The sequence below is a fragment of the Tupaia chinensis genome, unplaced genomic scaffold (genome assembly GCF_000334495.1).
Source record: "Tupaia chinensis unplaced genomic scaffold, TupChi_1.0 Scaffold138665_1, whole genome shotgun sequence".
NCBI classification, from domain to species: domain Eukaryota; kingdom Metazoa; phylum Chordata; class Mammalia; order Scandentia; family Tupaiidae; genus Tupaia; species Tupaia belangeri.
Genome location: NW_006198557.1, coordinates 1,678,669 through 1,684,526, shown reverse-complemented (window position 1 = coordinate 1,684,526; position 5,858 = coordinate 1,678,669).

The window sequence follows — 5,858 nt, the reverse complement described above, 5'->3', positions numbered from 1 at the left end:
AACACTTGACTTGAAGGGAAAACTAGGAGTCCTTTCTTTTTTTTTTTTTAAAGAATTATTTTATTGGGGTCGGCAGGTAGCATGGTGGTTAAGGTGCCGGACTCCCACATGGCAGAACATAATTCGAGTCTCAGAACTGGTGGCTTGCTCTCTCACTTTTTCTCTCTCTCTCTCATTCCCTCTTTCTCTACTCTCATCAAATTAAAAAATAATAACAAATTAAATAAATATTTTTAAAAGAATTATTTTATTTAACTTTATTTATTTATTTTTATTGGACCAGCAGTAAACTATTACATATATTTGTCTGGATTTCTGGACATTACAGTCACCTGAACAATCTTAACTCAGAAGACGAGAATAATCATGTATTTAAAACCCTGTTAAAATAGTCAACATAGGGCCAGCAGGTGGCGTACTGGTTAAGGTGGTAGACACCCACATGGCTGACTGTGGTTTGAGTCCCAGACCTGGAGGCTTGCTTTCTCACTTTCTCTTTCTCTCTTTCTCTCTCTGTCTCTTGTCATATTAAAATAATAATAACAAATGGAATTAAATAATTATTTTTTTAAAGTCAACATAAAAAGAACTTAATAACTCTATAAATCATCTCCTATATAGATGGTTTTCTAATTAATCTCATTTTGTTCTGATCATTAAACTTACCTGCATAAATTGAACTGTTAAAAAAAGAGTGGGGCCGGCAGGTGGTGTGGTGGATAAAGGCGATAGATTCCCATATGGCCGATCATGGTTCGAGTCCTGGACCTAGTGGCTTCTTACTTTTTTGTTTTCCCTTTCTCTCTCTCTCTGTCTGGTCAAATTTAAAAATAATAATAATAATAAAAACAAATGGAATAAATAAATAAATAAATTATTAATTTTTGAAAAGAGTAATTTACCCCTACTTACTTAAAGCCAGATTGCCCTACATAGAGCAGCTATGTACAAAAAAGTTATAAAATTGTCCTTAGTTTTACCATGATAAATGAAAAATATTCAAATTCCCCAAAGTATGCAAGAATTTTTATGTTGTTGGGTTTTTTTCTTTTTCGTTTGACACACCTGCACAATGGAGGGTGAAGATACAATTACTGTGTTCCAACGGCAGACAGGAGGTGTCTACTAAAAAAATAAATATTTTTTTTAAAAAAAGGAAACAATCCCCAACCAGCCCTTCCTGCATCTAGTCCCTGCCACAGCACTCACTGGATCCTGCCGCCTTGGTGCTGGGGCCCGGCCAGGAAGCGACAATCCGTCATCCCTCCCTGCTTGGGGACTGATGAAGGGGCAGGCTCTGTCCTCAGGACCGGTGGGAAGACGGACTCGGGGGTGGACTCCATGATTTAGACAACATCTCTGGGTAGAGGAGACGCACCAAAGGATCCCATTGCCCTGAACCTGGCATACCGAAAGGCTGGAGGGCACGCGGGCTCTTTATAGCTGTACAGGTGAGAGCCCACACCACGCAGAGCTGGTAATTAGCCAAATTGGCCCATGTTATCCCAACCCCTGAGGACTTATTAAATAAACAGGGACAAAGAAAAAGGGGCATACTTTGCAGTACTTGGGACCTCCAATTTCTCAGGAGGCAGCTTGCCTGTACTCTTTTTCTGACTTTTAAGTGTCTTAACACTTCATATAAAATTTGGGTTCATTTTTAATTGTTTTTTTTAATCCTGATTTGGGCCAGCCCATGCCATGGTGGTTCAGGCAGCTGGACTGCATGTGGCCCACACTGTGGCTCTCCCAGTAAAGGGGCAGTGGCCTCAGTGGTGTACACCGTGGTCCCGCCATGCACAGCCATCCCTGATCTCAGGCATATGTGCACCTGCCTGGAGTGTGCAAGGAGGCCTCGGGTCACGAACCTGGGGCCTTCCCATGTGGGTCTGGTTACATTGCTGCATCACCGCCAGGTGCACTTTATTGTAGTTTGTTTGTTTTTGTTTTGGGTTTTTTTTTTATTGTAGTTTTCAAAAATAATTGTGGGGCTTGGGGCCAGCAGGTGGCATGGTGGTTAAAAGCACTGGACTCCCACATGGCCAACCGCAGTGCGAGTCCCGGACCTCGCAGCTTGCTTTCTCACTTTCTCTCTTGCTCTGTCCCTCTCTGGACAAATTAAAATAAATAAACAAATAAATAAAGTTAGAATAATCATTTTTAAAATAAAGAAGTTTTTAAATTGTGAAGGAACCAGCAGATAGCATAATGGCTACATCATTAGACTCCCATGTAGTCAACCACTGTTCAAGTACTGGACCCAATGGCTAAAAACCCAATGGCCCATGTGTGTGGAAACCAAAAATCCTGAAAGGAGAAGGGATTACAGCCTGGCCATCCCCCTTGGGGAGTGATTTCTTGCTTTCTGTCTCTCTGTCCCTCTCAGTCTCTCTGGAGAGCAGGTGGTGCGGTGGTTGGGGTGCTGAGCTCCCACATAGCCAACCACAGTTCGAGTCCCAGACCTGGTGGCTTGCTTTTTCACTTTCCCTTTCTCTCTCTCTGCCTCTCTCTGGTCAGATTATAATAATAATAATAATATAATAATAACAAATAAAATTGGGACCAGTAGATGGCATAAAGATTACATCACTGTACTACCACAGGGCCGACCATGGTTCAGATTCCAGACCTAGTGACTTAAACCTCACACTGGTGCATGTGCGTGCATGCCCAAAATCCCAAGAGGAAAATGGAGAAGGGATTGCGGCATGGCCATCCCCCCTGGGGGTGATTTCTCTCTTTCTGTCCTTCCCATGTACCCTATAGCAAAAATCTCTCTAAATAAATAAATAACCCTTTAAAATATGCACATATTTATATATAACTGTGGCTTGTTTTCTCAAGTCTCTGGGCTCTAGTCCTTCCTCTATTTTGGTCTAGCCCAACACACCCCAAAGAAATATAATGCACATCATATATGCTATTTAAATTTTTCCAGCAGCTATATTTAAAACAGTAAGACGAAAGAGATGAGGGCTGGCCCCCTAGCACAGTGGTTAGTTAGGGGCTGAGCATTGTGAATCAGATCCCACACGGCCAACCGCAGTTAGAATCTTGCCCCTATTGGTTTGAAAAATACACTGGATGTATGTGCATTCATGCCCCAAATCCTTTTTTTTTTTTTTTTAAGAGATTTTTGCTATAGGGTTTGTGCATGCACTGGAGAGACAGAGAGACAGAAAGTGAGAAATCACCCCCCAGCAGGGATGGCCACGCTACAATGCATTCTCCTCTTGAGATTTCATGCATGTATGCAAACATTCCCCAGCGTGATATTCAAGCCACCAGGTCTGGGAGTCCAGCAATGTAACCATTATACCATGTGCTGGTCCCTATGCCCCAAATCCTAAATGGGAAGGAGAAATGGAGAAAAAAAAGATTGTGGTGTGACTATTGCCATTGGCAGTGCTCTCTCTCTTTCTCTCTCTCTGGGGCCAGTAAGTGGTTAAAGCACTGGACTTGCACATGGCCAATCACAGTTCGAGTCCCTGACCTAGTGATTTGAAGATCACACCAAGAGTGTGTGCGTGTGTGCCAGCCCAAAAATCCCAGAGGAGAAGGGAAGACAGGGAACTTTGGAGTGGCCATCTGGCAATCTGCTTTTACACTTTCTCCTTCTCTCTTGCTCTCTGTTTCTCTGGTCAAATTAAATAGTAATAATAATATCAAATAAATAATTCTTTTTTAAGAAACAAGTACAATGAGAGAATCAAGGAGGGGAAAAAGAAGCAAAACATTCAACAGACAGAAAAATGGAAAATTATCTGTTGATGACAATGTGGATGGTATCTTTGAATAGACTAACATACAGGTTATTCATACTGGGAAAATTCATTTTCTATATTGTAAAGATACACAGTGATTGAATGTAAAAAAAAATAACAATTTCTTTAACTAAATAACCTAATTTTTTTTAAAGGTGTACAGTGAGCAAATGTAAAAATAACTAATCTTTTTTAAAGTGTTTTTAAATATTAGTGAAATGCAAGAGTCCCTTGGAGGGCTTATTAAACACAAGTGGCAGGGACCAGCAGTTGGCATAATGGCTACGTTGCTTGACTCTCATGTAGTCAACCGTGGTTCGAGCCCCGAACCCGGTGGCTTAAATTCACACCAGGCATGTGTGTGTGCGTGCCCAGGATCCTGAGAGGGGAATGGAGGAGAAGAGATTGTGGCGTGGCCATCCTCCCGGGGGGGGTGATTTCTCGCTTTCTGTCTCTCTGTCTCTCTCTTTCTGGCAAGCACATGCACCCTATAGCAAAAACCTCTCCAAAATAACACACACACACACACACACACACACACACACACACACACACATACACTCTCAAATGGCCAGTCCCAACCTCTAGAGTTTCTAATTTGTTAGCTCTGGGATGGAAGCCAAGAATTTGTCATCTAACAAGCTCCCAGGTGACACCAGTCCTGCTGATCTGGACACTCGGTTCTTGTTTGTCTCTCTAGGATTTGAGTCTAATAAAAATTTTCCCTCCTCTACGCCCTCCCTACTCCAGTCCACCCCAAGTCCTTCTAAGATGCACCGTCTTTTAGGTGGCATCATGGAAACCCCTGGCCACTCTTTCTCCTACAATGATGTTTCCCCAGAAAGTACAGGAAGATTTTTCCAGGCAAGGAGTCTCTAACCTATATCCCTGAGGGTTCCAGAATGATTTGTCTTAGGAACAATGGTAACTTATTTAAACTTTCCAGGACCTTGAGGACTGACTCCTCAGAGAACCTCATTAAATAAATTCTTCTATTGTTGTTCTACTCTTTAAACAATTACGCTCTGATAGGGTAGAAAGAGAATAATAGATAAGAAACTTTCTGCCAGCTCTGTCCCTCTGAGGATAGCTGGGGTGAAGGGTGAATTTCTGTCCTCCAATTAGTTCTTTATCTGGTACATGAAAGCATTTGCAGTCAAAAGCTCATTCTCCTGGAGATTTCAAAGATTTTTTTTACTTTTTATTCCCTTCTTTATTTAATCGTGAACATCTCCACAGCACACAATATAGTTTTTCAAAAGCGTGCATTACATTACCATCAAGTCAAGGATATTACCATATGTATCTTTTCCATTGGAGAACTTTAAATTCTTACGTCTATCAAGTACTTCCTCCCTAAGCCCCTCCTACCAATCAACCATATCCAATCCTATAGGATCTGGTATCCACATTCATCTTTCCTCTGGTCAAATTAAGGGGAAAAAAATGAATGAATAAATAAAATTAAATAAATAATTTTCTTTAAAAAATCCTTTTCTCCCCTGGCTTTTGACAAAAAGTGGGAGAATATGGAAGATTTACTGCTGAGTGAGGCAAGCCAGGCTATGAAGGAAAAACATTGTATGTCCCCACTTAACATATACCGAATGTCTGCACTCTATGACTGAAACTGATTGACTAAAGGTTGTACAAACACAAGAGATGGGTGTGAATGTCAGATGAGGTGTGTGTGGAGGAGTGGGGCCTAAGGAAAGACATTTGGAGAAGGGATATGGAGATAAAGCATTGATGGGATGGGGAGGTGTGGTGTTATTGGTTGAAGATGTTTTGATCAACGGGACTGGGGACAAATGTTCACATATTGAAATGCTCACATTGTAAGCTAAACAATGTGATTGAATATATATTTTAAAAATCATTAATTAATTTTTAAAAATCCTTTTCTCCTCTCATTTAAAAAAAAGAAATTATTGAGGAGTTCTTGAGAATAAAGTAATAGAAAATAAATTAAAAGCAAAGTTATAGGAGCTTTGGAAATGGAAATGAAGCATGCCTTTTAGGGAAGAAAAAGAGCCAGCATATTTAAATTCAGAACAATTGCCTGACACCCAATAGTTCTGAGCCAGTGATCCA